The 24642-nt window shown below is 44.8% G+C and overlaps 1 protein-coding gene across 1 annotated transcript in view; it reads right to left on the reverse strand.

The window, feature by feature from the left end:
• The window catches only part of znf710b (zinc finger protein 710b), a 66780-nt gene extending 55812 nt beyond the window's left edge, over positions 1-10968 (reverse strand). The window contains exon 1 of the mRNA XM_060940975.1: positions 10789-10968. The gene's annotated coding sequence lies outside the window, so the exon portion shown is untranslated. The remainder of the gene's footprint in view (positions 1-10788) is intronic.
• Between the last annotated feature and the right edge of the window lie 13674 nt (positions 10969-24642).

Genomic DNA, 24642 nt, shown 5'->3' on the forward strand with positions numbered 1-24642 from the left:
GAGGCAAAGAAAAAGAGAGGGGGGGGGGAGAAAAAGAGCAAAAAGCCAGAAAACAGGAGGACAACAAAGAGTGCCCACACAAAGAATAAAAGTGCCTACCAGAGAGAGAGAGAGAGAGAGAGAGAGACAGACCCCACCTTATAGGCCGTACCACCTACACAGGTGTACTTAATGATCTAGCCCAGGGGTCATCAAACTACAGCCCGCGGGCCGACTCTGGCCCACCCCACCCCCCTTTGACCGGCCCCCAGCCCCTCTGCCCCCCACCACTTGAACCGGCCCTATGAGGCAATCCCCAAAAGTGGTCATGGCCTATTTTTTTTAAAAATTGCTTTATGGAAAATAATAACATGTCTGCATCTTGTATTTTGTTGATTTTATCAATTAAAATTGATATTTAGTTATAAAATGAACTATTCATATTTTCCGAATTTTCGTCATATGCTTGCGATCAAGCAGTGACAGGCAGCGCACGCGCAGAGAACTGTCAGTGTTCAGGACAGCAAAATGGCTAGCGGTCAGCGAAAAGCTGACAGAGAGTGCAGAGTTTTTAAAGAACAGTGGACCACCGATTATTTTTTCGTTCAGTGTAAGGACCGTGCAGTTTGTCTTGTATGTAAAGAAAGTGTGTCGGTTTTCAAAGAATACAATCTTCACTATGAAACCCGCCACAAAGAGTATGCCAGTTTGCGAGAGCAAACAAGAGAAGACAGGATTTGGAGGATGAAATGCGGACTGGCTGCACAACAGAATGGATTCCTTCGCCAAACCCAGATCAACCAGGCTGCTGTCCGAGCTAGCTATAAGGTAGCTCACCTACTAGCTACCCATGGAAAGCCGTTTACTGATGGGGACTTTGTTAAAGTATGCATGCTTGCTGTGGCCGAGGAGGCGTGTCCCGACAAGAAGGATGCGCTCAACGCGGTGAGTCTCTCTATGACCAGGCGAACCGAAGATTTGGGGGACAGCGTGTCTGACCAGCTGAATGAGGAAGTGTCAGAATTCGAGTTTTTTGCTTTGGCCGTGGATGAGAGCAATGACGTGCAGGACACAGCACAACTGCTGTGATCTATTGCTCATATTATAATAATTTCACTGTTTTTTTTAAAATGTATTTATTTTATAGGCCTATTTATTTGACCTTTATTAAGTGCTGCACACAATTATTATGAATATTATTAATAATATCAACAGGCCTACCTACAATTTATAATTTTCCACTCGCCTTTGCCAGTGTCAATCACCTCAACTAGGCAGATGTTTCTTACCTTGACAGCTTTGATGTTATTTTTATTAGAAAATAAATAAATGGAATATCTGTGGTATTTCAAATTAAAACAAAGTGTGAAGACTCGATTACCACTTTTGAAAACCACTAGTAAAGATAAACAAATACGTGCCAGGAATCAAGTGTGGATGTAGTCGTGGGGTATGTAGTCGTGGGGGATGTAGTCGGGGGGGGGGATATAGTGGGGGGGGGATATAGTGGGGGGGGGATATAGTAGTGGGGATATAGTAGTGGGGATATAGTGGGGGGGATATAGTGGGGGGGATATAGTGGGGGGGATATAGTAGTGGAGATATAGTAGGGGGGGATATAGTGGGGATATAGTAGTGGGGATATAGTGGGGGGGATATAGTAGTGGGGATATAGTGGGGGGGGATATAGTAGGGGGGGATATAGTGGGGGGGATATAGTAGTGGGGATATAGTGGGGGGGATATAGTGGGGGGGGATATAGTAGTGGGGATATAGTAGGGGGGGATATAGTGGGGGGAATATAGTAGTGGGGATATAGTGGGGGGGATATAGTGGGGGGGATATAGTGGGGGGGATATAGTAGTGGGGATATAGTGGGGGGGATATAGTAGGGGGGGATATAGTGGGGGGGATATAGTAGTGGGGATATAGTAGGGGGGGATATAGTGGGGGGGGATATAGTAGGGGGGATATAGTGGGGGGGATATAGTAGTGGGGATATAGTGGGGGGGGATATAGTGGGGGGGGATATAGTAGTGGGGATATAGTAGGGGGGGATATAGTGGGGGGAATATAGTAGTGGGGATATAGTGGGGGGGATATAGTGGGGGGGATATAGTGGGGGGGATATAGTAGTGGGGATATAGTGGGGGGGGATATAGTAGGGGGGGATATAGTGGGGGGGATATAGTAGTGGGGATATAGTAGGGGGGGATATAGTGGGGGGGGATATAGTAGGGGGGATATAGTGGGGGGGGATATAGTGGGGGGGGATATAGTGGGGGGGATATAGTGGGGGGGGATATAGTGGGGGGGGATATAGTAGTGGGGGATATAGTGGGGGGGGATATAGTAGTGGGGGATATAGTGGTGGGGATATAGTGGTGGGGATATAGTAGTGGGGAATGGCTGTGGCAGGCTAGTAATCTCTGCTACACAATGAGGCCTGCTGGTGGTCATATTTTTGGGTCATACAATTCTATGTTATATAGCTGACCCGACCCCGGCCCTCCATCACAGTCAGGAACGACAATGTGGCCCCCAGAGAAAAAAGTTTGGTGACCCCTAATCTAGCCTAATCAGTCAGGCCCAGACCTACCCGTGCACTGGCAGACTGGTGCCTGAAGGGGGCCCAAGGGGTCGTCACACGTCCAGGAGCCGAGCAGCTATGTTTCACCTGTGTACACCGTGAGCATTGCTTTCATTCTTGTTTCCCAGCATCCGGTCTCTCACCTTCAACTCTTGAAGGAGATTATCCCTGTTGTTGTTCCAAAAACACACTCTTCCTTGACAGCATGTCTATAATTATTTTTCTTCATCACTACTACACGACTTCATCGTTCACCTCAGGCCACAGAACACTACTGACAGTCGTGGTGTGAAACAAGCATGAAACGAGCAGAAAACAGAATGTGAAATATTTAAAAAATGCAAGATTTTCTGATATTTATTTTCACGTCATATCAGGTGCGTAAAGGCCATTACTCTTGCCTGGTGTACACCGTCTTAAAAGCTGAATCACAATCTTGATCTGTCCACAGTAGCACCACATTCCAACACTGAACAGCCAGAGATGATAAAACATTCACCCACAAAGTGTCCATCACAGAACCGCGAACTTGTACAACTTCCATCCTGTTCAAAATGACTATCTATTTTGACCAATGACAGCCATTTATTCGTAACCAAAGAATGGCTGGGAAAGAAAAACATGCAGGAAGACACAAAGCCGAAAATGCACCAATGTACCGCCGGCACTGTCGTGCAAAACTCATCTCTGGAGGCGGGACATACATGTGCTGGAGAGCATTTAATTGGATGAACACAAAACTGGTACAGGATGAGTCATCAAAAAATATGAATTGTTTCCCCAGAAGAAATAAAGTGTCAAAATAAAACAAGGCGACAGCCAAAACAAATTATTGTACTTTTTTCCCCTTGTAAAATCTTACTAGAGCGGCAGCTACAATTATCGACACCTTTTCAGATTTACCAATAATAAACAATTTTACAAAGGTGAGTTTCAGTTACAACAGTTATTATTGCTTAATTAATCAACTGGAAGACCCGCCTCGCCCTTTGATCTTGTTGTCTGATGACGCAGCTCGTTGCCCGAGATGGAATTTTTTTCAGCATGATCAGCAATTTCAGGAAAACCTGGACGTTATTATCGCAGGTGAGCATGGTGGAAAGATCATGGGCATGTTTTTACTGATCAAACTCACTGATATTTCATGATCTCCTTGTTGAAACCTATTTTTTTTTCTTACTCTTTCATTTAACAGTCGCCATTTTGTATCTAAACGCGCGTTTGAGAAGTCACGTGAGGTGTCGATAATAGTGATCCACCATTATCGACACCCTGTGGAATTAAGTGGCATTTACAGCTGTTATGGATCGATCTTTGCGTAACATTGTGGAAGTAGATGAAGTACTTTAAAAAATAAAAGTGCTGTGATTTATAATAATTTTTTTCTGATTCATAACAGAATAGAATATTTATAGAGTATTTGGACTCTTATTACAATAAATAGAATTAGACCAGAATTAAATTCCTAGCATATTAAATATTACATGCTTGAAATATTTAGATTTTTTTTTTGCAGTTTGTTGTAAATATCTACCGCATATTGCAATATCAGTAGAAATTTTATATTTTGGTTCGAGGAATGACATGCGACCTCTGAACTGGATTTTGGTGTCTCCTCTAACCCGGTACGGAAAGTATGAACCGGAACGGGACAGTACGTGACAATAACGTTACCTTTTCTAAATATTCAGGGGTTTCATACTTAAAATCTTGTACTCACACGCATCACTGTCATGTATTCTTTGATTATCCAGTATTATTATCTCCCGTCACATTGTATTAATGTTATATTCACGATATTTTCAACTGAAATTGATCTAAAAGCCCGGAACTCCAATTACGGAATATACCTCGGAGTGACGTCACAAAGAAATCCCGTGTTGAGAAAACTGATATAGAAACATTCATGTAGAAAGGCTTTACTGTAGTTGTAAGTTACCAGAAGATTCAGATTTGTATTTTATGTGCAACGAATGTAAAATGTGGTTTCACACTGATTGTGAAAATGTGGGTCATAAAACAGAAGCACAGATCAAAAAAGATAAGAACCTGAAATTGTAAAATAGATGAATAAATAGTCGTTAAGTTATATGTTTTGACAATAAAACAACTGAACAATACATTTGGTTTTTCTTCTAACTTTATTTATCATACGTGACGGGACGGGTTCATCTATAAAGGCGGGATGACTAACGTAAGTACCGATGAATAAAACGGTGGACGTGACGGATGTCTCTGTGAAACTGGAACAAAAAAGGTAAGATTATACATTATGTAAATAAATGTCACAAAAATGGTATTGCGGGACGGAACACTTGTTATACATGGAACGGAACAGCATATAAAAACCCGGAAGGCAAACGTAAGAAAATACGTGACGCCACATTAAAATACGTGACGGTACTGTTCCATCCCGTTCTGTTCTGTACCGGGTTATGGGAGATGTGTGGATTTTCATGTGGTTACAATCTCAAGTGTCTGTTGACATTTATTGGTAAACTACAAAACTAGAAATTAATACAAACAACGAACGATTAACAAAAAATGTGATCTACGAAAATACTTAGTGGGTAGAAAGTGGAACAAAAAGATTCTGTTACAGGTTAAACATTATCAGTTCATTTGTTCACAAACATTAGAATTACTTCCTCATTTACATCAGCACCGACATTGATATATTTATAGAACAGATATTTTGTACTAAATATAAATCTATGTAAAACAAATTAAGTAAAAACTATATGTTTTGCTAACTTAATACCACATACCGATTTTTTTTAATAAAATCATCTGGATGTCAATGACCGTGGACAAAAGGCGCCGAAGACCGTGGACAAAAGGCGTCGAAGACCGTGGACAAAAGGCGTCGAAGACCGTGGACAAAAGGCGTCGATGACCGTGGACAAAAGGCGTCGATAATTGTACAACGGTGCCGATGACCGTGGACAACAGGCGCCGATGACCGTGGACAAAAGGCGTCGATAATTGTACAACGGCGTCGAAGACCGTGGATAAAAGGCGCCGATGACCGTGGACAAAAGGCGTCGAAGACCGTGGACAAAAGGCGTCGAAGACCGTGGACAAAAGGCGTCGAAGACCGTGGACAAAAGGCGTCGATAATTGTACAATGGCGCCGATGACCGTGGACAACAGGCGCCGATGACCGTGGACAACAGGCGCCGATGACCGTGGACAAAAGGCGTCGATAATTGTACAACGGCGTTGAAGACCGTGGACAAAAGGCGTCGATGACCGTGGACAAAAGGCGTCGATAATTGTACAACGGCGCCGATGACCGTGGACAACAGGCGCCGATGACCGTGGACAAAAGGCGCCGATGACCGTGGACAAAAGGCGTCGAAGACCGTGGACAAAAGGCGCCGAAGACCGTGGACAAAAGGCGTCGAAGACCGTGGACAAAAGGCGTGGATAATTGTACAACGGCGCCGATGACCGTGGACAACAGGCGCCGATGACCGTGGACAAAAGGCGTCGATAATTGTACAACGGCGTCGAAGACCGTGGATAAAAGGCGCCAATGACCGTGGACAAAAGGCACCGATGACCGTGGACAAAAGGCGCCGAAGACCGTGGACAAAAGGCGTCGAAGACCGTGGACAAAAGGCGTCGATAATTGTACAATGGCGCCAATGACCGTGGACAACAGGCGCCGATGACCGTGGACAACAGGCGCCGATGACCGTGGACAACAGGCGCCGATAATTGTACAACGGCGTTGAAGACCGTGGACAAAAGGCGTCGATGACCGTGGACAAAAGGCGCCGATGACCGTGGACAAAAGGCGTCGAAGACCGTGGACAAAAGGCGTCGAAGACCGTGGACAAAAGGCGTCGATAATTGTACAACGGCGCCGATGACCGTGGACAACAGGCGCCGATGACCGTGGACAACAGGCGTCGATAATTGTACAACGGCGTCGAAGACCGTGGACAAAAGGCGTCGATGACCGTGGACAAAAGGCGCCGATGACCGTGGACAAAAGGCGTCGAAGACCGTGGACAAAAGGCGTCGAAGACCGTGGACAAAAGGCGTCGAAGACCGTGGACAAAAGGCGTCGATAATTGTACAACGGTGTCGAAGACCGTGGACAAAAGGCGTCGATAATTGTACAACGGCGCCGATGACCGTGGACAACAGGCGCCGATGACCGTGGACAACAGGCGCCGATGACCGTGGACAAAAGGCGCCGATGACCGTGGACAAAAGGCGCCGATGACCGTGGACAAAAGGCGCCGATGACCGTGGACAAAAGGCGCCGATGACCGTGGACAAAAGGCGCCGATAATTGTACAATGGCGCCGATGACCGTGGACAACAGGCGCCGATGACCGTGGACAACAGGCGCCGATGACCGTGGACAAAAGGCGTCGATAATTGTACAACGGCGTTGAAGACCGTGGACAAAAGGCGTCGATGACCGTGGACAAAAGGCGTCGATAATTGTACAACGGCGCCGATGACCGTGGACAACAGGCGCCGATGACCGTGGACAACAGGCGCCGATGACCGTGGACAACAGGCGCCGATGACCGTGGACAAAAGGCGTCGAAGACCGTGGACAAAAGGCGTCGAAGACCGTGGACAAAAGGCGTCGATAATTGTACAATGGCGCCAATGACCGTGGACAACAGGCGCCGATGACCGTGGACAACAGGCGCCGATGACCGTGGACAACAGGCGCCGATAATTGTACAACGGCGTTGAAGACCGTGGACAAAAGGCGTCGATGACCGTGGACAAAAGGCGCCGATGACCGTGGACAAAAGGCGTCGAAGACCGTGGACAAAAGGCGTCGAAGACCGTGGACAAAAGGCGTCGATAATTGTACAACGGCGCCGATGACCGTGGACAACAGGCGCCGATGACCGTGGACAACAGGCGTCGATAATTGTACAACGGCGTCGAAGACCGTGGACAAAAGGCGTCGATGACCGTGGACAAAAGGCGCCGATGACCGTGGACAAAAGGCGTCGAAGACCGTGGACAAAAGGCGTCGAAGACCGTGGACAAAAGGCGTCGAAGACCGTGGACAAAAGGCGTCGATAATTGTACAACGGTGTCGAAGACCGTGGACAAAAGGCGTCGATAATTGTACAACGGCGCCGATGACCGTGGACAACAGGCGCCGATGACCGTGGACAACAGGCGCCGATGACCGTGGACAACAGGCGCCGATGACCGTGGACAACAGGCGCCGATGACCGTGGACAAAAGGCGCCGATGACCGTGGACAAAAGGCGCCGATGACCGTGGACAAAAGGCATCGATAATTGTACAATGGCGCCGATGACCGTGGACAACAGGCGCCGATGACCGTGGACAACAGGCGCCGATGACCGTGGACAAAAGGCGTCGATAATTGTACAACGGCGTTGAAGACCGTGGACAAAAGGCGTCGATGACCGTGGACAAAAGGCGTCGATAATTGTACAACGGCGCCGATGACCGTGGACAACAGGCGCCGATGACCGTGGACAACAGGCGCCGATGACCGTGGACAAAAGGCGTCGAAGACCGTGGACAAAAGGCGTCGATGACCGTGGACAAAAGGCGTCGATAATTGTACAACGGTGCCGATGACCGTGGACAACAGGCGCCGATGACCGTGGACAAAAGGCGTCGATAATTGTACAACGGCGTCGAAGACCGTGGATAAAAGGCGCCGATGACCGTGGACAAAAGGCGTCGAAGACCGTGGACAAAAGGCGTCGAAGACCGTGGACAAAAGGCGTCGATAATTGTACAATGGCGCCGATGACCGTGGACAACAGGCGCCGATGACCGTGGACAACAGGCGCCGATGACCGTGGACAAAAGGCGTCAATAATTGTACAACGGCGTTGAAGACCGTGGACAAAAGGCGTCGATGACCGTGGACAAAAGGCGTCGATAATTGTACAACGGCGCCGATGACCGTGGACAACAGGCGCCGATGACCGTGGACAAAAGGCGCCGATGACCGTGGACAAAAGGCGTCGAAGACCGTGGACAAAAGGCGCCGAAGACCGTGGACAAAAGGCGTCGAAGACCGTGGACAAAAGGCGTCGATAATTGTACAACGGCGCCGATGACCGTGGACAACAGGCGCCGATGACCGTGGACAAAAGGCGTCGATAATTGTACAACGGCGTCGAAGACCGTGGATAAAAGGCGCCAATGACCGTGGACAAAAGGCACCGATGACCGTGGACAAAAGGCGCCGAAGACCGTGGACAAAAGGCGTCGAAGACCGTGGACAAAAGGCGTCGATAATTGTACAATGGCGCCAATGACCGTGGACAACAGGCGCCGATGACCGTGGACAACAGGCGCCGATGACCGTGGACAACAGGCGTCGATAATTGTACAACGGCGTTGAAGACCGTGGACAAAAGGCGTCGATGACCGTGGACAAAAGGCGCCGATGACCGTGGACAAAAGGCGTCGAAGACCGTGGACAAAAGGCGTCGAAGACCGTGGACAAAAGGCGTCGATAATTGTACAACGGCGCCGATGACCGTGGACAACAGGCGCCGATGACCGTGGACAACAGGCGTCGATAATTGTACAACGGCGTCGAAGACCGTGGACAAAAGGCGTCGATGACCGTGGACAAAAGGCGCCGATGACCGTGGACAAAAGGCGTCGAAGACCGTGGACAAAAGGCGTCGAAGACCGTGGACAAAAGGCGTCGAAGACCGTGGACAAAAGGCGTCGATAATTGTACAACGGTGTCGAAGACCGTGGACAAAAGGCGTCGATAATTGTACAACGGCGCCGATGACCGTGGACAACAGGCGCCGATGACCGTGGACAACAGGCGCCGATGACCGTGGACAAAAGGCGCCGATGACCGTGGACAAAAGGCGCCGATGACCGTGGACAAAAGGCGCCGATGACCGTGGACAAAAGGCGCCGATAATTGTACAATGGCGCCGATGACCGTGGACAACAGGCGCCGATGACCGTGGACAACAGGCGCCGATGACCGTGGACAAAAGGCGTCGATAATTGTACAACGGCGTTGAAGACCGTGGACAAAAGGCGTCGATGACCGTGGACAAAAGGCGTCGATAATTGTACAACGGCGCCGATGACCGTGGACAACAGGCGCCGATGACCGTGGACAACAGGCGCCGATGACCGTGGACAACAGGCGCCGATGACCGTGGACAAAAGGCGTCGATAATTGTACAACGGCATCGATAACTGTGGACAAAAGGCGTCGATAACTGTGGACAAAGGCGTCGATAACTGTGGACAAAGGCGTCGATAACTGTGGACAAAAGGCGTCGATAACTGTGGAATGGGATCACGTGATCTGATACACTAAGTAATCAGGAATCGACTCATTTTTTCCCAGTGGAAGTTTGAGTAATTATTCGTGCACAATTTATGTACTGAAAGTCTTTTCTACTTTTGCAACGGCCAAAAGATCGTTAAGGTGTCGATAATTGTAGCCGCCGCTCTAGTATCCATAACACAAAAGCAGGTACCAAAACCCCCCAAACCCTCAGTGTAAAATACTCCTTCTGAGTTCACTTTAACAGCAAACTGCCTGCTGGAGAAACTGCTTTCACTCTGTGGAGATTTCATTGCGTCAAAAATGTTTGATCCATAACGTTTCTAACTGTTCAGAAATTCTAACTGAGCGGTTCTGAAAGCTTAAAGACTAATCGTGACTGAAATGTGCGCAATTTTTTTTCGTTAAATACAAATTTTGACAACAAATCACAGCAAACCCCAAAACAAATGCACAGCTATTAGCCTCCTGTTTACCTCAGCATGTGGAGAAGCCCAGCTATATTAAAAAAAGGCTCAAAACAGCGAGTTTGAGAAACAAAAACATTGACTTTAACGCGGAAACCTTTTCAAATGAAAACTATATTGATATATATATTTTATTTTGTGTTTATTTATGCTAGGTTAGCTTAGCAGCCCGTTAGTTAGCACGAAGAGGACAGGGCGAGTGTGGCCTGCCTGCTTGTTCAACACCACCGTCCACCAACACCAGGACGATGTGGAAGTATTTTTTTTTTAACGTGACATTTGTCTTTGTAATAATAATATACATTAAAACCATTCTTGTACTTCAGAACTGAAATTATTTTCCAGAAAGAATTGGAGTTGCCATGGATGGGACTGCTCCGGTCGCTCAGAGCAAGCACAGTAGTTTCATTTTACCTCAAACAACAACAACGATCAACCTTTTAACTTACCACACTCCAAAACTCGGTTCTGTACGTAGAAGACACTTTGGAGATTTTTTCTGACTACCACTAGACTGAATTTGAGTTAATTCTCGCTTTGAGTTCGGCAGAAAGTAAGAAGAGAAAGTGACGTGAACAAATATCACATTATAGCCCCCTGTCAAAACCTTAAACAACCACTAGAGGGCGTGTGTCCTTCTGGATGGGCTTCTTCTTCTTCTTTCACTGGCAGGTCAGACCCTGCTATTGCTCTCTCCTGCCGTCCTCTGTTTTACAAATATTACTACATGTATCTCTTCTGAACACACATGCCCCTTTTCCACCAAAGCAGTTCCAGGGCTGGTTCGGGGCCAGTGCTTAGTTTGGAACCGGGTTTTCTGTTTCCACTGACAAAGAACTGGCTCTGGGGCCAGAAAAACCGGTTCCAGGCTAGCACCAACTCTCTGCTGGGCCAGAGGAAAGAACCGCTTACATCAGCGGGGGGGCGGAGTTGTTAAGACCAACAACAATCGCAAGACCACGAAAGGTCACCATTTTTAAGCAACGAGAAGCAGCAGCTGTACAAACGCAAAGTCATCCATTATTATTGTTGTTGTTGCTGCTTCTTCTACCCCTTTTCCACCAAATCAGTTCCAGGGCTGGTTCGGGGCCAGTGCTGGTGCTGATTCACAACTCGTTCAACTTGCGAGCCAGCTGAGAACCAGTTTGCTTTTCCATAGCTCGCGGTGCTAAGGGAAGCCACGTCATTACGTCGCTGTATACGTCAGTTACGTCGCTGTATACGTCAGTTACGTCGCTATGTTTGCATAAACCTTGGCGCAAATATCGAAGCAAAAACAACACAGAAGAAGCAACAACAATAACAATAATGGATGACTTTGCGTTTGTACAGCTGCTGCTTCTCGCCGCTTAAAAATGGCGATCTTTCGCGGTCTTGTTATTGTTGTTGGTCTTAACAACTCCGCCCCCCTGCTGACGTAAGTGGTTCTTTCCTCTGGCCCAGCAGAGAGCTGGTGCTAGCCTGGAACCGGTTTTTCTGGCCCCAGAGCCAGTTCTTTGTCAGTGGAAACAGAAAACCCGGTTCCAAACTAAGCACTGGCCCCGAACCAGCCCTGGAACAGCTTTGGTGGAAAAGGGGCATTCTTCTCCGTGTTGTTGTTGCTTCAATGTTCGCGCCAAGGTTTATGCAAACGCAGCGACGTAACTAACATATACAGCGACATAATGACGTGGCTCCCCTTAGCACCGCGAGCTATGGAAAAGCAAACTGGTTCTCAGCTGGCTCGCAAGTTGAACGAGTTATGAACCAGCACCAGCACTGGCCCTGAACCAACCCTGGAACTGATCTAGTGGAAAAGGGGTAACACATACCCCTTTTCCACCAAAGCAGTTCCAGGGCTGGTTCGGGGCCAGTGCTTAGTTTGGAACCTGGTTTTCTGTTTCCACTGACAAAGAACTGGCTCTGGGGCCAGAAAAACTGGTTCCAGGCTAGCACCAGCTCTCTGCTGGGCCAGAGGAAAGAACCGCTTACGTCAGCGGGGGGGCGGAGTTGTTAAGACCAACAACAATAACAAGACCACGAAAGATCGCCATTTTTAAGCGACGAGAAGCAGCAGCTGTACAAACGCGAAGTCATCCATTATTATTGTTGTTGTTGTTGTTGTTGCTGCTGCTGCTTCTTCCATGTTGTTTTTGCTTCGATACTCGCGCCAAGGTTTATGCAAACGTAGTGACATAACTGACGTATACAACGACGTAACTGACGTATACAGCGACGTAATGACGTGGCTTCCCTTAGCACCGCGAGCTATGGAAAAGCAAACTGGTTCTCAGCTGGCTCGCAAGTTGAACGAGTTGTGAACCAGCACCAGCACTGGCCCCGAAGCAGCCCTGGAACTGATTTGGTGGAAAAGGGGTAACAGTGGAGCTTGAAAGCATGGCCGTGGACAGCCCTGAGGCCCCTGAGGTCCAGACCTTGGTTATTTTTAAGAGCTGAAAATACATTTGTACACTAAGAATAACATTAAAACGTCTCTGTAAAAAGTGCATTGTTAATTATGTTAAACGTTGATTCTGTCTTCTGTGTCCGTTTCGTGTGCGTGGCTCTGAGACCAAGAACACAAAAATGAATGAGCGCGCAACTTGGGGGAGGAACGCAGTGCAGGAGACACTTTTTTTTCATGGTAACCATCAGCGCACTTTCATGAAGCTGTTAAATTTACATTTTCAAAGCAGCGCAGTTGTAGCCTACCTTGTTTCATCCCATTATCTCTAGCCGCTTTATCCTGTTCTACAGGGTCGCAGGCAAGCTGGAGCCTATCCCAGCTGACTACGGGCGAAAGGCGGGGTACATCCTGGACAAGTCGCCAGGTCATCACAGGGCTGACACATAGACACAGACAACCATTCACACTCACATTCACACCTACGGTCAATTTAGAGTCACCAGTTAACCTAACCTGCATGTCTTTGGACTGTGGGGGAAACCGGAGCACCCGGAGGAAACCCACGCGGACACGTGGAGAACATGCAAACTCCGCACAGAAAGGCCCTCGCCGGCCACGGGGCTCGAACCCGGACCTTCTTGCTGTGAGGCGACAGCGCTAACCACTACACCACCGTGCCACCGTCTACCTTGTTTGTGATTTTAAAAATAAATCATTCGATAAGCCAAAGCAATCGAGTGGAAAGTTTCAACTTATGTTTGCCTTGGATAACTTTGCCCTGTGATATTAGAGAGGGTAAGAGGATCTTGGTGAGATTGGGTCCTCTGCGTCTGTACCTTGTGTGCGTGGGAGAGCAAGAACAGAAAAAACAACAAGAAGATAGGGCAGGCTATGAGAGTGTGCGACAATGACAGATTGACAGGCCTAGCAATGATGCATGTGCATCAGAAAGTCCTTAGACGGTGGGATGCCTCTGGTCACAGGAGGATTCAGCTAGCCTTTGATGAAAGAGGTGGTTGTTGAGATTTGTAAACCAATTTTCTGTGGTGCCATTCGCACTAATAATCACTTATTTCTGCCTAAATATTCTTTTTAGGGCGGCACGGTAGTGTAGTGGTTAGTGCTGTCACCTCACAGCAAGAAGATCCGGGTTCGAGCCCCGTGGCTGGCGAGGGCCTTTCTGTGCGGAGTTTGCATGTTCTCCCCGTGTCCGCGTGGGTTTCCTCCGGGTGCTCCGGTTTCCCCCACAGTCCAAAGACATGCAGGTTAGGTTAACTGGTGACTCTAAATTGACCGTAGGTGTGAATATGAGTGTGAATGGTTGTCTGTGTCTATGTGTTAGCCCTGTGATGACCTGGCGACTTGTCCAGGGTGTACCCCGCCTTTCGCCCGTAGTCAGCTGGGATAGGCTCCAGCTTGCCTGCGACCCTGTAGAACAGGATAAAGTGGCTAGAGATGATGAGATATTCTTTTTATTTTTGTTATTTCAGTATGCTGAGCTGAAGAAACCAGGAATCTGGGAATCTGACACATACACACACACACACACACACACACACACACATACATACATACACAGTTGATAAGGCAAACTGATCAACAAGTTTAAAGTTACCCCTACTCTTTATTCAAACATGGTGGTGTATACTGATTTTTTTTCCAAGAATTTTTTTTTTGTGTAGGTGTAACGGATGCCAGATTGTTAATGTATCTTAGTTACATAGTGCTACATGGTTAGGGTATATTTTGACAGACTGAGTATCTTCACAGATATGTGATGGCAAAATGTAACTGAAATATACAAATGGACAGAAAAAAATGTATTTCCTGCTGATCAATGACATAAACAGAACGTATAACTGTTCTTTAAATCACAGGTCAATTAGAGGAACTTATAATCTGCTGTGGAGAGCATTATCACACATTCTCATACAATGTGACGAAAATAATCTTAAGACTTCTGAAATCACACAGTGTAAATCCAGCTGTTGTCAGAGGTCAGAAATATCACAAACTGTTGTCCAGGATAGAAATAAATAGCAATGAGCTGTATGGGAGTCAAAAGAGTCTACGCTTATAGCCAAATTATCTGACTCACTCTCATCTCATTATCTCTAGCCGCTTTATCCTTCTACAGGGTCACAGGCAAGCTGGAGCCTATCCCAGCTGACTACGGGCGAAAGGCGGGGTACACCCTGGACAAGTCGCCAGGTCATCACAGGGCTGACACATAGACACAGACAACCATTCACACTCACATTGACACCTACGGTCAATTTAGAGTCACCAGTTAACCTAATCTGCATGTCTTTGGACTATGGGGGAAACTGGAGCACCCGGAGGAAACCCACGCGGACACGGGGAGAACATGCAAACTCCGCACAGAAAGGCCCTCGCCGGCCCCGGGGCTCGAACCCAGAACCTTCTTGCTGTGAGGCGACAGCACTAACCACTACACCACCGTGCCGCCTGACTCACTCTGAAGAACCATAATTCCCATCACTACTTTCTATTAGAGCTTGTAATTCACACAGCATCAAAAGTAAACATAGTAGAACTTCTTACCTTTTTGTCTTACTTTCAATCAACAATCACCATACAGACGTATGTAATCCAAGGCAAAGTGTTATATACATCTAGGTCTTACTGATAATTTTGGACCTATAAATTTAGCTATATGTTTATAGTCAGCGGCGGCGGCTGTCCATCGCTAGCGATGATGACTGCTTCATTAGGATGTGAAGACATGGAGTTGGGCCTCAAGGCCTGCACCAGAGCTCCTCTCCTAATGAAGTGCCTTGAACAGTAAGGTACGACAAATGATGTCATGCCCCCATCGTGTTGTCTCTCTGGACCTCCAGACCTGATGCCAAGTGGTGCACAAAAGTGCCACAGACCTTACGGGTATGGAAGTTGCCCCACAGTAACAACTGACTTGCCGAGTGATGCCATCCCTAGGCCATTTGAGTGGCTCTTCCGCATGCCATCTGGTGGTGTGCCATTGGCCCTGTTGGGTTCATCTGCCACATTGCACTGAAAAGCACCCTGCTGCCAGTGCCTTATTGGTGATGCACTATTTAACCCATAGCTGGAACCCAGGCAGGTGCTACCACTCCAGGTCAGAGCGGACCTGGGAGCAATGGTAATTAAGGGGTAACTCCATTTTCCTCAATACTCAAGTCCTCCCAGACCTGAGACTCACCACCGGTTGCAGTTTAAAGTCATAACCAGGACTAAGAATGACGGTATAAATATGTTTATAAGATGATAGGAGACTGAACATGTGCTTTAATTTAGTTTAAAAGCTAATAACCTGTTTGCACTTTAAGAATTTCTAAATTGGTTTTGACATTTAGAACCAAGGTAAGCACTAGCTTTAAAACCTTTTATCTTTTTGTCTATCCAACACTCACCTGGGCTAGTCAAACACCTAACCCTGTTTGACTAAATACAACTGCACACTGCACTTTACAAAGCTGCATCAGACACTGTATGGAACACTAAATCTATTGATGTTACCCTGCTAATAGTTTACAGTTTACAGCACACGTTCTGTGTATTTATTGTTCCGTTCTGTGTATTTCCTGTCTGTAGTCATCTTACACTTTTGAGTATTGCACTTTATCTAGTCTTGCATAATGTTACGTGTTGCATCATTGTCCTGGAAAAACGACATTACGATCCTCAGTCAAATTACAGTTACATGTCGATCCTGAGACACCAGTGATGCTGACCTCTTCTGCTCCTCGGAGCTGCCTGATCCATCCTGATGCCCTACGTTTGGCTGGAGTCTCATCACACTGCTGCTGTGGAGGACGGCCCCATATGGACAGTCGAAAGTCGCACTTGGACGATGGCTCTGGACACTTACAGTAATGCATCTATGGCTGAGGACGACAGCTGCCATGATAACTTTAGGACTGTAGTTGTCATGAATAGTTTTACACTCAAGTTTCCATCAATGAACAGTTTATAACTTCAACAAAACAGACTTCATGTTAAAACTATAATGAATTTCCTGGTTACACAGTTATACCTTGTGACTATATAGGACACTATTATAGAAGCATGATTATAAGTAATTTGCTATCTGTTATCACCCAAATGAGGATGGGTTCCCTTTTGAGTCTGGTTCCTTTCAAGGTTTCTTTCTCATGTTGTCTGAGGGAGTTTTTCCTTGCCACCAGGAGCGTCAGAAGCATTTTTAATGTGGAGGGGACACACTGTGGGGGGTCTGGGGGTCCTCCCCCAGAAAATTTTTAATTAATTAGATGCCATTTCCTGTATTCTGGTGTATTTTTAACAGGTTGTTAAACACCTAATTTTACCTACAAAAGTCACTTAATTCAATGGCTATTTTAGAGACTCAACAGTAAGTCCTCATTCAACTAGTCCATATATTCATCAGCCTGTTTTTAAACCCACTGCTCTGCCTAAGATAATGAGATGAATGTGACACAATTTATCACCAACAATGACTTTATGGGTGCATTTTACTTTTTATTTTGTGTTTCCTTTTTTATTTAGTTTTAGATGTAACACAACATGCCACTGTGCCAAGCAATAGTGACACTCAACTGTATGTTTAAAAATAAGAATATTCATAATTTCACACAATGAACAGGCATGACATGGCATCATGCAAACTTCATAACACAAAATCACACTGTGTCAAGCAACAGTGACACATAAAAAATAACTTCACACAATGAACAGGTGCAATTTTGTTAACCACCAACAGTGACTTTAGTGGGTGCATTTTACTTTTTTCCGCTTTAGTGATACTCATAACAAAAATGACATGGCATCATGCAGTCTTCATAACACAAAATCACACTGTGTCAAGCAACGACACATAAAAGATAACATCACACAATGAACAAGTGCAGTTTTGTCAACCTACATGCAATGGTGGTACTACAGTAACATTTACAGATTAGTACAACAAATAGATTTATAGATATAACTCCTTCTTACATTGGTGCCACCACAATTTCTACCACTTCATAACTTTTATCCCCCTTTCCTTCACAATCCACCTGGAATAACATCCATCTCTCTCCATTGCTTTCCTTTCTATTATTCCTTCCCCATACACTGATTTCCCATGTTACTTTCCAGAAAACTGGCAAAGACCAGACAAAACAAGGAATCCATAAATATCATCAGAGCAGACTTGACCTCATTCTTGGCATTACAGTAAGGCAGGCCTACTGGGTTTGAATTAAATGATAGCTAACATTAAGCTAGCTGATACATCTCCCAACATTGACTAGCCAGCTAACTGCACTAACATTTCCTTTGGGACAAAAAAAAAAAACGTCCTGTGGGGAAATTTTGCCTGACTTTCCGCTTCTTTGTAAAGAATTTCCTGATATCCATTGTGTCTGGGGAGGAGCAAATACTGCAAACAATTCATCATCAACCAAGAATACCCCATGAGGCTAAGCTTATTTCATTGTTTAGTTGAACATTAATTTAACATGGCCTAGGGTTAATTTTGAGGGCATATAACAAAAGAATAAGGTTTTAGCAAAAGCTAGACATTGTGAGGTGGCAATGGGGCTGACGTTACCTCCTCCACTTTCGAGCAGCTGCACCTTGCACCAAAATGTCTTTGCTTGCACTGAGATTCACTTCATTTGTGTGCAGTGAGTTGTTGTAGGTAACGCCCAGAAAACCTGGAGTGGATTTTCAGTGGTATGTCTATTCTCTTATCGATCAAGTGGAATAGATTCTTTCATGAAGCAACAGAAACAGCGCTGGGTGAACTAATATTTTAGGTTAAATGTGTGTGTGTGGGGGGTCCAAACGAAGAATTATGAAATCAATGGTGGTGACACCCATGCTTGCCACTGTCGCCACAGGCTTGCTCATTGTGGATAAATTAGGGATAAAATAAGCTCATGCTTAAAGTCTTTAATTTTCCGTAAAGCTGCCTTGTGACAACGTCTGCTGTTAAAAGCACTATATAAATAAACTTGACTTGACATTTCGTTCCAAGATATATAGAGGGATTACGTTAAAACCCACTTGACCTGACTTATCACCCCAGTCAGAATGTTCTGGATCTACCCCAAATCCCAAGAACTCATCCCCCAGAACTGTGAGATACAATACAATATGGGTCAATAGTTTGGGAATACCTGACCATCACACCCATATTTGGGCCTTCTCCTGTTCATACTGTTGCAAGTTTGAAGCTTACAAATGTCTAGAAAATCTTTGTATGCTGTAGCATTAAGATTTCCCTTCAATGGAACTAAGAGACCCAAACCTGTTCCAGCATGGCAGTGCTGCTGTGCATAAAGTGAGGTCAATAAAGACATGGTTTACCAAGGTTGGTGTGGAAGAACTTTAGTGGCCTGCAAAGAGCCCTGACCTCAGCCCCACTGAATACTTTTGGAATTAGACTGTGGAATGCACTCCTGGATTTCTCTCTCAATATCAGTGCCTGACCTCACTAATGCTTCTGTGGATGAATGGGCACATATCTCCACATCCAAGCTTGACAATATAGTAGAAAGGCTTCCCAGAAGAGTGGAAGTTATTATAAGAGCAAAGAGGGCTAAATGTGGAATGGTATGTTCAACAAACACATATGAATGTGAACTGTCAGGTGTTCACATACTTTTAGCCGTATAGTGTATAATCTCTCCAGTGGGTTCTGGGTCTGCCCCAGGGTGTCCATCCTTTGGGATATACCTAATACAACTGTCCACACCGCTATAACTAACTTCTCTGAATTAGGAAGGAGCAGTAGCTCTACTCAGAGAATGTCCCAGATTATAGAGCTTCTCACCTTATCATGGAGAATAAGTTCCTCCAGCAAGCCTGCATTTCCACTGCCACTACTTGTAACCTTAGTCTTTTGGCTAGTACCCAAAGCTTGTGACTGCAGGTGAAAATAGGACCAGAGATTGACAGAGAAAAGCAAGCCTTCTGCAAATCCACAAGACACATGACTGGAGTAACTTACGTCCACGACCCTTAACAAAATGTGCAACAACAAAGATCATGTCATTGTTTCTCCAGAATTCTTAGTTAAACTATTTGACAAAGTCTCATCTCCTGAACCCTGACCTTAACCACACAACCCCATCCTTGTCTAGTACCTTCAAGATATCTGGTCAAATTGCATTTACCCCTGCAGTCTTGCTGCTATGAAAGATTCTGACCACATTCACAGAGCTAGACTCAAAAACATAAGAGATTTATAGTGCCGCCTCTTGAACCTTGCCTGGGCATGAGTTCCTCAAAGTGCTCCTTCTGTCACTCAACAATATTCTCATTAAAGGTCAACACTCACCCACACTTGCTCAGCAGAGATTGTGCAGGGCCTTGTCTCAATCTCACGGTCCATCAACCTCAAACATTTTGACAGAAAAGCTGTGAGGCCACCAAAAGATGTTTTTCCCATGACCAGACAAACTCCTCCCCAAGTCCAAGCTTTTGCTTTTATAACTTATTTTGCTACAACACTTCTGCCTCTCCGATACCATTAAACCTAATCAGGAGAGCCTTCCATGAGTATTATTCAGAAGGCCTCCGTCTTCAACTTGATGACTTCCCAAATCATTGGTGTCCACCAGCACATCCTAGGATTACTGGCAATTACAGACAGTGGCAGGCTTCTGACCACAGGTTCTTGCAGCTGTCTCTAGAACGTCAATATGGTACTTTCAGATTCAATGTCCCTGACCTCTCTCAGTACAAGCGAGAAAGTTCTTTTGAAGGTGGGAGTTAAATTAATTTCCCGCAGAAGTTCTCACAGATGCCACCAGTCAATTCAGAAACTCTCCTCGGTTTACCATGTACAACCCCAATTCCAAAAAAGTTGGGACGCTGTGTAAACTGTAAATAAAAACAGAATTTATAAATCATGGAAACCCTATATTTCATTGCAAATAGTACAAAGACAACATATCAAATGTTGAAACTGAGAAATTTTATTGTTTTTTGAAAAATATATGCTCATTTTGAATTTGATGTCAGCAACATGTTTCAAAATAGTTGGGACAGGGGCATGTTTACCACCGTGTTGCATCACCTCTACTTTTAACAACATTTAGGAATTGAGGAGACCAGTTGCTGTAGTTTTGAAAGTGAAATGTTGTCCCATTCTTGCCTAATATACAATTTTAGTTGCTCAAAAGTTTGAGGTCTCCTTTATTGTATTTTGCGCTTCATAATGTGCCAAATGTTTTAAATGGGAGACAGATCTGGACTGCAGGCAGGCCAGTTTAGCACCCGGACTCTTTTACTACGGAGCCATGCAGTTTTAATATGTGCAGAAAGAAATTTAGCATTGTCTTGCTGAAAGAAGGAAGGCCTTCCCTGAAAAAGATTTTGTCTGGATGGCAGTATATCGCTCTGAAATGTGTATACATCATTCAACATTAATGAGGCCTTCCCAGATGTACAAGCTACCCATATCATGTGCAGTAATACACCCGCATACCATCACAGATGCTGGCTTTTGAACTGTGCACTGATAACAAGCCGGATGGTCCCTCTCCTCTTTAGCCTGGAGGACGTGGTGTCCATGATTTCTAAAAAGAATTTCTAATTTTGATTTGTCAGACCTGGGAACAATTTTCCACTTTGCCTCAGTCCATTGTAAAAGAGACGATGGTTTTCTGAAGTGTTCCTGAGCCCATACAGTAATTTCCATGTCTGCTTTTAATGCAGTGTCGCCAGAGGCCCTGAAGATCACAGGCACCCAATGTAAGTTTTCAGCCTTGTCTCTTGCATACAGAGATTTCTCCAGATTCTCTGAATCTTTTAATGATATTATGTACCGTAGCTGACGTGATCCCAAAATTCTTTGCAATTTTATATTGAGGAACGTTATTCTTAAATTGTTGCCCACGCAGTCTTTCACAGAGCGGTGAACCCCTCCCCATCTTTACTTCTCAGGGACTCCGCCTCTCTGGGATGCTCTTTTTATACCCAGTCGTGTTACTGACCTATTGCCAATTAACCAAATTAGTTTTTTTTTTCTTTTTTGGATTACACAGCTTTTCCAGTCTTTTGTTGTCCCTGTCCTAACTTTTCTGAAATGTGTTACTGACATTAAATTCAAAATGAGCATATATTTTTTTCAAAAAACAATAAAATTTCTCAGTTTCAACATTTGATATGTTGTCTTTGTACTATTTTCAATGAAATATAGGGTTTCCTTGATTTGCAAATCTTTACATTCTGTTTTTATTTATGTTTTACACAGTGTCCCAACTTTTTTGGAAATGGGATTGTAAATCTATGGTGGGATTCCCAAAAGCCTCTTAACACTAAGAGCATCTTAACTAGGAGAGAGAGTGTTCATTGTGCTGTTCATGCTACCATTTAATGATGATCTTTGTGCTATGATGCTTTTGGGAAACTCGGCATTGACTAATTCCCTGTGAATCCAATTGATCACCAACTGATGATCAGTTGACATCTGTGCCTATCTCTTTATCCGAGTGTCCTAAATCTATGGCCTCAATTCTGATGATACAAACACAAAATTGGTTGGTACTGGAAGACTGGAAGCCATACCATGTGTGGATGTAAAGCTGATTATATCTAGTCAATTCCTTTGCATGGCCTAGACTATTTTAGGCTCTTTCCCTGCCAACAAAGTGACATTACACATTCCCTGAGTTTCAGTTGCAAAATTTAGTCCTTCTAAGACTGTCCATCACATGCCTGCTGCCCATTGACCATTGTTTCTAACCCCCATCCCTCTTCTTACAAGTTATGAGCCTACATGATGATACCACACCCATATCAGGCTGAGCCAGACCAAGTTGCATAGGTAGCCCTGTCACTGGATGTTCCTGGGCCTGGCTTCAGGGGTGGGTCCCTGTAACCCTAAATGGACAGGGCACACTTGTTGTTGTTTTTTTTTTTGTACCTTTTATAGGGGCCTTTAAGAATGCTTTTTGTCTGATGTCTCCTTTCATGTCTGTTCATTCCAGGTGGCTCTAAGTGATATCGCCCTCAGGTTCACTGATGTACACAAGCCCCCTTACCACAACAAGGTCTTGATCCTGGGCAACAGTGTTGTTAATATGAGATGCAAACATTCACGTTTAATTTTAAAAATGTTATCATACAAGGCATGGGTGATGTCACAGCACATTCTTACACTGTCACTTTCTGGTCCAAGAGGTATTCAGTGCAGTAAATAATGCAGACATGCAGAATTTATGACTTGCTTCGGATAACTGAAATGTTTGCGAGGATGCCTCTTTCTCACATGTGCAAAATTTCACATTCTTACAGATATAAATAGAACTGTTAACAAAGGACCACAAGTTGACCAAAAGGTTATATATAGAGTTATTTTTTTTTGTATACCAACCTCACTGTTCCACTTTTAGAGGGAGACCTGTATGATTTTATTGCTACATGGCTGTCATTACAACATGGCGGTGACCCCAGTTAATGGTTTGTAAGCAATTCTTCACCTTAATCCCTGTCAGGTTCCTGTGCACACTACTGCAGCGACATACCATTAGTGGGATGACACACATTGTACTTGCATGAGGTAATGAGAACAATTTAGCAGTGGATTCCACTTGTACTGCAGGCTCAGCTTCATCAGTACTCAGCCTCATCAAGGGCAGCATTAGGTGGGAGGGCAGAGCTGTTTTCATATGAAATAAATCCCATGATATATCCTTTGTGTTTCATGTGAAAGCTGTTCAATTGCAAAAGATAGCTATTTATGTCAGATCTTTTTTTTTTTGTAGTTCCTTTCCATTAAAAATTCAGAGTGTAAATATTTTTCTTCTTACATATATCTTTCATTAAAAAAACACACAAAGCAAAAATAATAAAGCTAAAAACACAGTGCATCTACCTTTCATCCTTATAACAAGTTAAAACCTATAAATTAAGTTGAAAAAAAAAACCCTTAAATTTAAGATGAATTATTAAGCTTATTATTTGTTGAAGTAGCCCTATGTTTTATTTGCGTAAATGGACTCTTCTTTCTACAAATACAGCTTCACATTGATTCAATAATGGTTCTTTCTATGTTTTAATTTACCTATTTTACCTTACCACGTACAGTTAGGTCCATAAATATTTGGACAGAGGCAACATTTTTCTAATTTTGGTTCTGTACATTACCACAATGAATTTTGAACAAAACAATTCAGATGCAGTTGAAGTTCAGACTTTCAGCTTTAATTCAGTGGGTTGAACAAGATTGCATAAAAATGTGAGTAACTAAAGCATTTTTTAAAACACAATCCCTTCATTTCAGGGGCTCAAAAGTAATTGGACAAATTAAATAATTGTAAATAAAATGTTCATTTCTAATACTTGGTTGAAAACCCTTTGTTGGCAATGACTGCCTGAAGTCTTGAACTCATGGACATCACCAGACGCTGTGTTTCCTCCTTTTTAATGCTCTGCCAGGCCTTTACTGCAGCGGTTTTCAGTTGCTGTTTGTTTGTGGGCCTTTCTGTCTGAAGTTTAGTCTTTAAAAAGTGAAATGCATGCTCAATTGGGTTGAGATCAGGTGACTGACTTGGCCATTCAAGAATATTCCACTTCTTTGCTTTAATAAACTCCTGGGTTGCTTTGGCTTTATGTTTTGGGTCATTGTCCATCTGTATTATGAAACGCCAACCAATCAGTTTGGCTGGATTTGAGCACACAGTTTGTCTCTGAATACCTCAGAATTCATCCGGCTGCTTCTGTCCTGTGTCACATCATCAATAAACACTAGTGACCCAGTGCCACTGGCAGCCATGCATGCCCAAGCCATCACACTGCCTCTGCCGTGTTTTACAGATGATATGGTATGCTTTGGATCATGAGCTGTACCACGCCTTCACCATACTTTTTTCTTTCCGTTATTCTGGTAGAGGTTGATCTTGGTTTCATCTGTCCAAAGAATGTTCTTCCAGAACTGTGC

The sequence above is a fragment of the Neoarius graeffei genome, chromosome 15 (assembly GCF_027579695.1).
Source record: "Neoarius graeffei isolate fNeoGra1 chromosome 15, fNeoGra1.pri, whole genome shotgun sequence".
In the NCBI taxonomy this organism is placed as follows: domain Eukaryota; kingdom Metazoa; phylum Chordata; class Actinopteri; order Siluriformes; family Ariidae; genus Neoarius; species Neoarius graeffei.